Source organism: Conger conger, chromosome 1 (assembly GCF_963514075.1).
Source record: "Conger conger chromosome 1, fConCon1.1, whole genome shotgun sequence".
NCBI lineage: Eukaryota > Metazoa > Chordata > Actinopteri > Anguilliformes > Congridae > Conger > Conger conger.
This window is the reverse complement of record NC_083760.1, coordinates 79,866,842-79,877,340: the sequence shown is the minus strand read 5'-3', so window position 1 is coordinate 79,877,340 and position 10,499 is coordinate 79,866,842. Positions and strand designations below refer to the sequence as shown.

The following is a 10,499-nucleotide window of genomic DNA, read 5'->3' as shown; positions in this document are numbered from 1 at the left end:
AAACACACACACCTAGACGCACACACACAGGAACACACACATCCAGATGCACACACAAACCTAGGCAGACACACAGGCACACACCCTCACACATTACACAGAGGGAGAACGCTTTGTCAAAGTCACGGCAGGTATAGCCACCTCAGCAAAGCAAGAGACACAGACCGCAGGGGGAAGAGAGGGAGAGGGGCAGGAGGACAGAAAGAGAGAGGATAAAAGATGGAGAGAATTAAAGTGGGAAAACGGGTGACTAGAACAATAGTGAACGAACTAAATGGAGGTCAAAGAGAAAAACAGTCAGATATGTGTACATCAAAGAAATCTCCTTTGGCAATTCAGATCAGAGACAGGCGCTGAAATACAGAAGCTGATTACACGAGGATCAATTTAAAAAAGAGAGGGGAGGGGAGTGATTTATCAACACTTAATAAGCCTTGGCAATATATACACTGATGTAATTCATGCCAATAAACCAATTAAGATTCTCAGTCAGAGAGACAGAGTGGGTGAGAGAGAGGATGAGGGAGAGCGTGTGTGTGTGAGAGAGAAAGAGAGAGAGAGAGAGAGAGAGAGAGACTTGAAATGATGGCACTGAATATATTAACATAACTGAACAATTAACCACCAGTGATTGTAAAATTGTATGCCTACATCTTAGTTCAACGCACTGACATGATTTTTGGAGTCTTAGCACATTAAAACGAATAAGCAATACAAGACTTTACAGGTATTTTATGTTCAAGAGACAGAGGGATTGTTTTTGTACGCAAGGTTTTCAGCCATTGAGAAATATATTGAGGACAAACTGAGTCAACTGCCTAATAGAAAGCCACCAAAATCTCATGACAACTGAGGTGGCCAGATAAATGCTGAGAGGGGGAATATCTGGACAGCCATCCTACAATGTACTAAACCATGGGATCCCAAATTCTCAGGGCCCCTAAAAATGATAACCCTCTCTCCGGCAGAGTAAAGCCCCTTCTATAAATCTGCTAACTGCCCCCAGGTTACTCCAGCACCAATCACAGTCAAGTGCAGTGGCAATTCAACGCACAGGCATGTCTAAAATATTATATCATACTCTGTGGATCTGTAAGTATATAAATGCAATACATTCTATTTATCACAGTAATACCCAGTCAATGCTATCAAAATACCATTTCTTTTTGTTGATTTTACATTCTGTACAAAATGTATTTACGTAATTAAGGTAGAATCAATCAATATATATTCAAGATCATTTTTATTTATTTATTTTTTTCCAAAAGGCCCCTGGGGTTCCTTTGTCGACGATAGTTCGGGAGCTCTGTAACTTACCAAACAAAACTCATCACAACCACTTCCTCTCTGGGTTAAAGAACTTAATTCCACGGAAACTAAAAAACCGGGATTCGTAAGGGATACGCTTTTCCAGCAGCTCTTGCTGGTTATTATATTAAGCGCTCCGTTGAATTGAAGGCTGCATATTAAAAAAAAAAAAAAAAAATCTAAAAAAAAAAAAAAAAAAATCTAAAAAAAAAAAAAAAAAAAGCACTTTACCTTGCCGCAGATTGTATAACATCTTGTTCTGCCAAGGTTCTGTAGCCACGACGACGACAATGGACTCTGACACTTACCTCCGAACGTGTTGCGTATGCGCCGCTATGCTGCAGACCACAGACACTGGGCCCAATTAGAAGCACACAGCGCCACGTGGAGAATACTATTAAAATGGAGGACCTGAGAAACTCGCCGTTATTAACTGCCCATGTTCTCTCATTATACTGCACTACAGGTGTGTGCTCCCTGATACTCAGACACGGAGGATTGCTTCTGAGCAGAATACCGTCACGACCGCCGTCTAATTGGTGTGCCGTCCTGTTCGTCATGCCCCGTGATAAACCAGCCAGAGCTTCTCTCCTCAGAACTGCGTGTTGACAGATCGCGTGCAGGATAACAAACATTACTGAGACAAACAGGAACCCCGAGGGGATACCGGCGAGCACATTTAAGCTCAAGTTGTTCTTTGTCATCGCGCTTAATTTGAGACATTATTAATGTGTCACTGCCTTGGATATCCTACTTAGATCTTAATCATTTTCAACACAACAGATCGCGGTGAGGAATAGGGCCTTTTGCCCTCACGGAAAGATACGCGCTCAGGTTGGGAGTAAATATCGAGATCACAGTCGGGCTGAAACTTTTCTCAGCTGCCGCCAGTAAGGAGGGGGAGGGCGGCACTTAGAGAAAAGGGCTCAATAGGCACAGTCCAGGAGCCGTGGCAGGGCAGGGCGAGGCTAGTGTGCGCTGGGCTTTCCCGATTTTCCACATTCATGCCTTTTTTCGAGCGCATCAATCCCATGCTTTCGGGCTTCGGAGATCTCCCCAGGCCTCAGTGGGCCAGCTGGGATTCAGAGACCAGGCCACGGGTAAAAGCAGGATTAGCGCAGCTAGTGTGCCATCACAATAATTGCGCGCTAATTCTCCATTGGATGCATGATGTCAACTTGGAGGAGGACCAATGCAGGGGAGGTTTACGAGTTAAGAGTGATGCCCACACGTCCGGGGCCCCGCGGCGGACAAGCAGACAGCCCAGAGGCCTGAACTCAGTCAGCGTTTGTCTCGATTTCTTTTCTCATTACATTACATTACCGCCATTTAGCAGATGCTCACATCAGAAGCACCTTGCGTAACTTTTTACAGCATTCCTTTATACAGCTGAATATTTACTGAAGCAATTCAGGTTAAGTGCTCTTACATACTGGCTACGTAAAAAGGAGTTTGGAGACTTGGCAGCGCTTTCATTTTTAAAGAGAATGTCTTTCCAAAGGTTAAAAAAGTGACTTACATTCTCGCAGACGGTGCGAGCGCAGGCCGTAAAAGCGCATAATGTAGCTTTACTTCATTTGGCATAAGTACAGAGTGTGGTTTAAAGGCAGCTCAATAATTCGGAAACAGACGATGAAGCCTTCTTGCTTCCGCAGTATGGCAACATTGCGATTCCTTAAGATTACTGGGCTGTGTATTATGAAGCAGATGCAGCCAGTACACAATGAGATGCATCCATTCCACAGCACACCGCATCGTAGTAATTTCACTCCCAATTAGGGAGGAACTGTATACCGCCAAAGCTTCTGGGTAATATACTGAACCCAACGTTGTGCCCTTTAGAGGCGAAGCAGCATTATCATAATAGAAAGCAAATGAGCTCGCCAAGAAGGTGTCGCATAGGTCTAGTGCATTTCTAACACGTTCATGCAACAAAGGCTTGAATAAAAGTGCCTTAGAACTGAATATACAGGATGTTATTCTTTTGTTTTTCTTTTTTCTTTTTTAACCTTAATCAGGCAAAGCCCTGGTGTAAAATCCAGCTGGGACCAGCTTGAAATACCAGCCACCAGCTGTTTCAATGGATAGCTGGGGCTGGTCAAACCATGTTGAGTATGGAGCTGGTTCAACTAGTCAACCAGCTACCAGCTGTTTCAAAACCTAGCTTGAGCTGTTCTTTTGAGCTGTGAGCACAAGCATATTTATTTCCAGTGGCGTTTTAATTTCGGTGCATTTCTGGTCTGTGCAGGCTAGTATGGGCTTATGTAAACAAGCAAGAAAAAGGAAGCAATTAACTGCAAAATATGTCCCCAAAAGCTATTCGGCCCATCACTGGCTGGGCATGACGAAATATTCAGACTGCTTTGGCTGGAAATACCCGTGGTTATTTTAATCATCACTTTGTCAGAGCTGAAATTAAGTGACCTGCAGTCCTCAGCGACCACTGGGACTGTCTGTGACACAACCACATATTTTCAGCTGGCAGAAAAAAAAATCAGAGGAGAACGGCGACATTTAAAGGGAACGGTGGGTAAGATTTTTGTGTTAAAACATTGTTACAAGACCATTGTAAATCTCTTCCTATCGTTGAACACGGCTCACTGACATGCTGACTCACCCTCTGCCTGTGTTTATAGTCCTTGAATTCAGGTTTAGATATATACAGTTGACGGGCCGTCACTTTGTACCAAAACATTGCACAGCTGTTCAATAATTCAAGCGCATTGGCCACAGCCAATGGGTGGGGGTTCATTCTGATTGTTTGTGTGTATAATAAGCAATAGTATACAGAATTTCAGTGATAGATTGTCTGGAGGGCAATTTGGGCAGCTACACGTTCCTTTTTATCTCTTTACGTGTTGAATCATGCGTAGTTAGCCGTCTCAAACTGTAAGTCGTAGTTGCATGGTCTGTGGTATACTATCAGATCTTAGTCATATAGCCAGCTAGTTCCATAGCCAAGTAAGTTGCTTGCTCATAATATAGTTGGTTAGCTAAAGTGAAAACTTAAAAGACAAAACAAAGTCGTTTTCAACGTTTTCTTACTAAAACACTACGAAAAGACGGCAGGCTCTGTCGTGTTTGTCACTGTCAACTTTCCAAAACAGTGCATGTTGTGGTTTGAGGGTGTTTGTTGCTGCAATTCCTCTCTTGATCGTTAGGAGTCCAGAATTACCAACTGTACCTCTAAAACAGACCAAACCTGTCATATCGTGTGTAAGCACGAAAATATCTGGACAGTGACACAATCTTTGCTGTTTTGAGGTTAACATGCACTCAGCATTCATTTGAGGGCATTTATATCCATATTGGGTAATCTGTAGTCCCCCACCCACCCCCAATCTTTGGAGGAACAGAAGTAATTGGACAATGGGCTGCTCAGCTGTTTCTTGGCCAGCTGTATGCTCTTGTATCATTAGTTCATGCACAAGAAACAGAAGGTCTAGAGACGATTCTAGGCCTGGAATTGACATTCGCATCTGCTGCTGTAGTTGTTCAACGTGAGAACAAAGAAAAATCTGAGTAAGTTGTTCAGAGACAGCCAGACCAGTGTGAGTCGAAACCAATGACTTGATGCACCGTGAGAAAGGAAGAAAGCACTGGTGAGCTCAGCAATGGCAAATGACCTGGTAGACAATGGACTGTAGTGGATAACCAAGCAAAACTTTTATTTGGAGACCAAACCCCCTTTCAACCCCAGAATGTAGACAATGTGTCAAAGACTACAATAATGAGAAGACCTCATGTGGTTCATCACAAGATGCTGACCACTGGTGCCTCCAGTTAGACAGATTTTTAGACAGTTGAGAGAAGTATGAGGTAAGATAAGTACCCTGTGCCAAGGTGATGGAAAGAGGAGCTCATGATCAAAAGCACCCCCCTCATCTGAGAAACATGGTGGAGGTTGTGTTATGGCCTGGGCATGTATAGCTGCCACAGTAAGTTGTACATTGTGTGACTATGTGCTGATAGCCGTAGCAGAATTAATTCTGACATTTGCAGAAAAATTGTTTGCACAAAAAAAAAAAAAAAGGGTGGCAATTCTTGCACAGATCACCCGATATGGATGAAAATACCGTCAAACTAAAGCCGATAGTCCGCAGTTTAACCTCACATTCATAATGTCATTTAAGCTTCAATGCACTGGCGGACAGAGCACGTTAAAAATGGGTTCACTGTCCAAATACATATGCACTGCACCATGTACAGTGCTGCAAAAAAGTATTTTTCTCCTTCCTAATTAGATTTGTCATACTGAATGGTTTCATGTCTTTAGACAAAATGTAATATTGGACAAAGGGAACCGGAGTAAACAAAAACATATTTTACTTAATGAGAAAAGTTAAACACCCATATCACCCAATAGTGAAAAGGCAATAGCCCCCTTAGTTAAACAACAAATTATCCAAATTTAATTGATCATTAAATTTAGTTGAAGACAGCCAGGCTAGATTGTAGCCAGCGCTGTAGAATATAATCATCACTCATACTGAGCCTTACCATCAGAGCAAAGTAGTCACCTCAAAGTTTCTACAAGTATACTACAAAATGATCAAAGGAAAATCCAGAAGAGATAAGAAAGAACTCGGTGTGTAAATGGGTTACAAAGCCATTTCTAAGGCTCTGGGACTCCACTGAACCACAGTGAAAAGGCTCACGACTCCACAATAAGAAAGAGACGTGGCCAAAACAGGATTCAGGTGGAAACCACTGCTAACCAAGAGAAACATCAGGGTACATCTCACATTTGCAAAAAAGCACCTGGGTTCCCCCCCCCCCCCCCCCCAAGCATAAACAATGTTCTATGGACAGGGGAGTCAAAAGTGGAAGTTATTGGGTGACATGGGTGCCATTATATCTGGTGTAAAGCAAATTCAGCACTTCCCCAGCGAGATCACACCAACAAGTGAAACATGGTGGTGGTGGTGTGAGGGCGTGAGCACGCGGTGTTGTCTCAGGACCAGACGGCACTCAGGGACAATGTCGGGTTATCGGTCAGGAAGCTGAAGCTGAGGCACAACTGGGTTAGGCAGCAAGACAAAGATCCAAAACAGACAAGCAAGTCCACATCCAAAAGGCAGAAAAGTAACAAAATTAAAGTTTAGGAGTAGTCTATAGTCAAAGCCCTGACTTGTACCAAATAGAGACGCAGTGGCAGGACCTGAAATGAGCGGTTCATGCTTGAACACCTACCAATTTGTCTGAATTAAAGCAGTTCAAAGTGTTGACTAAAATTCCTCCAGTGATGTGAAAGACTAATTATAGGTAGGTATAAATTATAAGTGTTTTGTCGCAGTCATTGCTGCTAAAGGAGGTGCAACCAGTTAAGTTACTAGGTAATAACTAGGTAATTGCAGGCAATTACTTTTGCAGATGGGCGATACGGGTGTTTGATAACGTTTTTACATTCAATTAAATCATTTAAAAGAATGCGTAGCCTAATATTACATTTTGTCTAGAGACATGAAACCGAATGGACAAAGTAACAAAGTGGGAGGAAATCAGGAAGGGGGCAAACTTTTTTTCCTCAGAGCACTCGGATGACCTCTGACTAAAAGCCTGAGAGGGAGGCTGCGTCGTTGACTCGGGACGTCTGTTCTGTCAGTAAAGCGCTGTGGCAGGTCCGTGTCGCGTCGATGCGACCGCGGAACACGACGCGAGAGACAGGCCGCCGGCGCCACTCCCACGCCGCGCGCCCCCGCCAAAGAAACGGCCGCAGGTGCAACTGAAAGCGGAGACATTTTATTAAAAGACCGGCAACACAATTCGTACAAACCGTACACAACGCAAACCGCCGATGCCCCGACTATATACATATATTCCGCGCGCCTGTATATAATACAGGCGACTTTCATCCTTTCACAGGAAATGTCCTCCCGCTAAACCTTCTTTGTTGGTTTTCATTCCTCATCCGCAGACCCACCCCCTCCCTCCCTCCCTCCCTCCTCTTCATCCCCCTTCATTACATTCCTCCACCAGTCTCCTCGTGCGCTCCCTCTCTCCGTCTCCCTCCCCGGGCCTAGTCCAGCATGACCTCGATGGTCTGCTGGATGTCCTGCTCGGTGACCATGGTGACGGAGGGGTGCAGCAGCAGCAGGGAGGAGGGGTCGGTGTGGTAGATGGCGGTGGTGCCGGACGAGCCGGGGTCCTGCACCAGCAGGATGGTGCGGACGGCGGCCTCGCCCTCGGGGGCGGCGGGGGGGGCGGGCGGGTCCCCGTGGGCGCGCGCGTGCTTGTCCAGGTTGGAGCGCGAGCGGAAGGCGCGCGGGCAGCGGTCGCAGGCGTAGGGCTTCTCCCCGCTGTGCGTGCGCGCGTGCTCCGTCAGCCGCGCCGCCACCGAGAAGCTCTTCCCGCACAGCCAGCAGCAGAACGGCCGCGCCCCGCTGTGGATCCGCTCGTGGTCCTGCAGGTGGGGGAGCTGCCGGAAGCGCTTCCCGCAGTGGGAGCACTGCGCCCCCGCAGGGAGAGGGAGGGAGGGAGGGAGAGAGAGAGAGGGAGAGAGAGGGGTGGAGGGAGAGAGAGGAGGGAGAGAGAGAAAGAGAGAGAGAGGGGGGAAAGAGAGAGAGAGAGAGAGGGGGGGAAGGGAGGGAGAGAGAGGGGGGAGAGAGAGAGGGGGGGGAAAGGGAGGGAGAGAGAGAGAGGGGGAGGAAAGGGAGGGAGAGAGAGAGAGGGGGAGAGGGAGAGAGAGAGGGGTGAGGGAGAGAGAGAGAGGGGTGAGGGAGAGAGAGAGAGGGGGGAGGGAGAGAGAGAGGGGGAGAGGGAGAGAGAGAGAGAGAGAGAGGGAGAGAGAGAGAGAGGGGAAAGGGAGGGAGAGAGAGGGGGGAGATAGAGGGAGAGGGGGGAGAGAGAGGGAGAGAGAGGGGGGGGGAGCAAGAGACAGAAGAGGACAAGAGGATACAGCAGCAGGGGGGAGAAAAAAGAACAATTAAAAATAAGGATTAAGAATTAAGAGTTACATTACATTACAGTAATTTGGCAGACACTCTTATCCAGGGACAAGTGCATTGAAAACCCTAGAAGTACAGTACCAAGTCACATATATAAAAACTTGAACCCTCGTACAACCGTTGTATCAGATAAGTGACCAAGTAGCAATAGCAGAGTTTTCGCAACTAGAAAACCAAGTAAAATAATTAAACGCAGGTGCAATCATTACATATAGCATACATACATGGCTCATACTAGTAATACAGTGAAGTAGAGAGGGAAAGGTGCAGCCTGAAAAGGAGTCTGCATAACATTAGCATAACATAACACTACACTGCATTTGTTTAGCGGATGTTAAATTACCCCACCCGGGTAATATGTGCGGTGGTGTCTGATCTGGCCAACAACACACCCAGACCAGCAAGTGTTCATATATAGGCCACATCCCTCTATATCCACTTCATTTAGGCTAACTGGGCTAGCATAGCGATGTTAAGTGCCCACAAAGCGATGCACAAGAATAGAGCAGAGGACGTGTGCGTTTAACAGTGAGTAAGCCAGCGAGGCTGAAGTCCGCATAAACACATCCGGAGTGGGAGGACGAGAGCACGTGCGCGCGCGCACACAGACACACACACACACACACATACACACATACGTCACCGCACACACACACACACACACACACACGCACATACACACGCACACAAGTCACCGCACGCACACACACACACGGACATACACACGCACGCACACACGTCACCGCACACACACACACGCACACACACACGCACACAAGTCACCGCACGCACACACACACACGCACATACACACGCACGCACACACGCACGCACACACGTCACCGCACACACACACAAGTCACCGCACGCACACACACACACACACGCACATACACACACGTCACCGCACGCACACGCACGCACGCACGCACGCACGCACACACACACACACACGTACGCACACACGTCACCGCACGCACACGCACACACACACTTCCCATGATTCACCACGCCGTCTGTGCGTGGCGCTGCCCCAGGACTGCAGGAGGCTCTGTTCCGCGCTGACCGAGGCCGTCGCAGCTCTGAGCGCTGCCGGTGCAGAGGTGCAGCCGCTGCCTCAGTCATGACTCAAGGTTACAGCGAGGAAGCGCACCGCCAAACTACAAAACCATACCGCTGCAATTTCACAGCTGCCTACGAGTCGAGGCTCAAGCTCTTTCCCCGGTACAAAAAGGCTCATCTGCTGAACATCCTGTGTGGTTCGCTGTGTGGTTTACTCACAGCTATGATGATGCTCACAATAAGACCAAGCTCAATGACCCTATACAGCTATGCTAATGCTAAGTCCAATACCAATGATCCTATCCAATGCTAATGCTAAGCCCAATACCAATGACCCTATCCAATGCTAATGCTAAGCCCAATACCAATGACCCTATCCAATGCTAATGCTAAGCCCAATTACAATGACCCTATCCAATGCTAATGCTAAGCCCAATACCAATGACCCTATCCAATGCTAATGCTAAGCCCAATACCAATGACCCTATCCAATGCTAACGCTAAGCCCAATTACAATGACCCTATCCAATGCTAATGCTAATGCCATTGGCAGAATCACTGGTCATCATCTGACTCTCACACAAGACCCACCTCTTCAGACTGCATCTCCCAATTCCAAAAACTTGCACATTCATATTCCCACCCCGAAGCACTCCGTCCTCATGTAAATAATTTAGCATTTAGATCCCAGCATGCTTAGTGGTTTTATACGGATGTTGCCGATGATTTGTTTTGTGAATTATTATTATGCATTTTATTTGCATTATATTTTGCATTATTTCTTTTTGCATTATGCTAGGATTAATTAGCGATGTTGTACATACTTTCACCCTAATGCAGTGCAAGCTCCCCTGACTAAGACCATCTATTAAATGAATGCAATGCAATACCAGTAATGGGGTGTGAGCAACAAATTAGACTGAACTTTGTGCCATTATCTCATCAGAAAAATGTGCTAGACATCACCAGTTTTCCAACTTTTCTGCTAATATTTCACACACGCATGGCGGAGCTCACAGACCCTTCCCAGGGAGACCGGGTCAGGTGCAAACACGGTCAAAAAACAAAAAAACAAACAATTCTCCCGACCGCACCTCGTAGGGCCTCTCCCCGGTGTGGATCCTCATGTGCATGTTGAAGGTGGAGGCGTAGGCGAAGCCCTTGCCGCAGTGGTCGCAGCGG

The 10,499-nt window shown here is 46.7% G+C and overlaps 1 pseudogene; it reads right to left on the bottom strand.

The window, feature by feature from the left end:
* Positions 1-4,950: 4,950 nt before the first annotated feature.
* The window catches only part of LOC133134906 (zinc finger protein 574-like), a 22,359-nt pseudogene continuing 16,810 nt past the window's right edge, over positions 4,951-10,499 (bottom strand).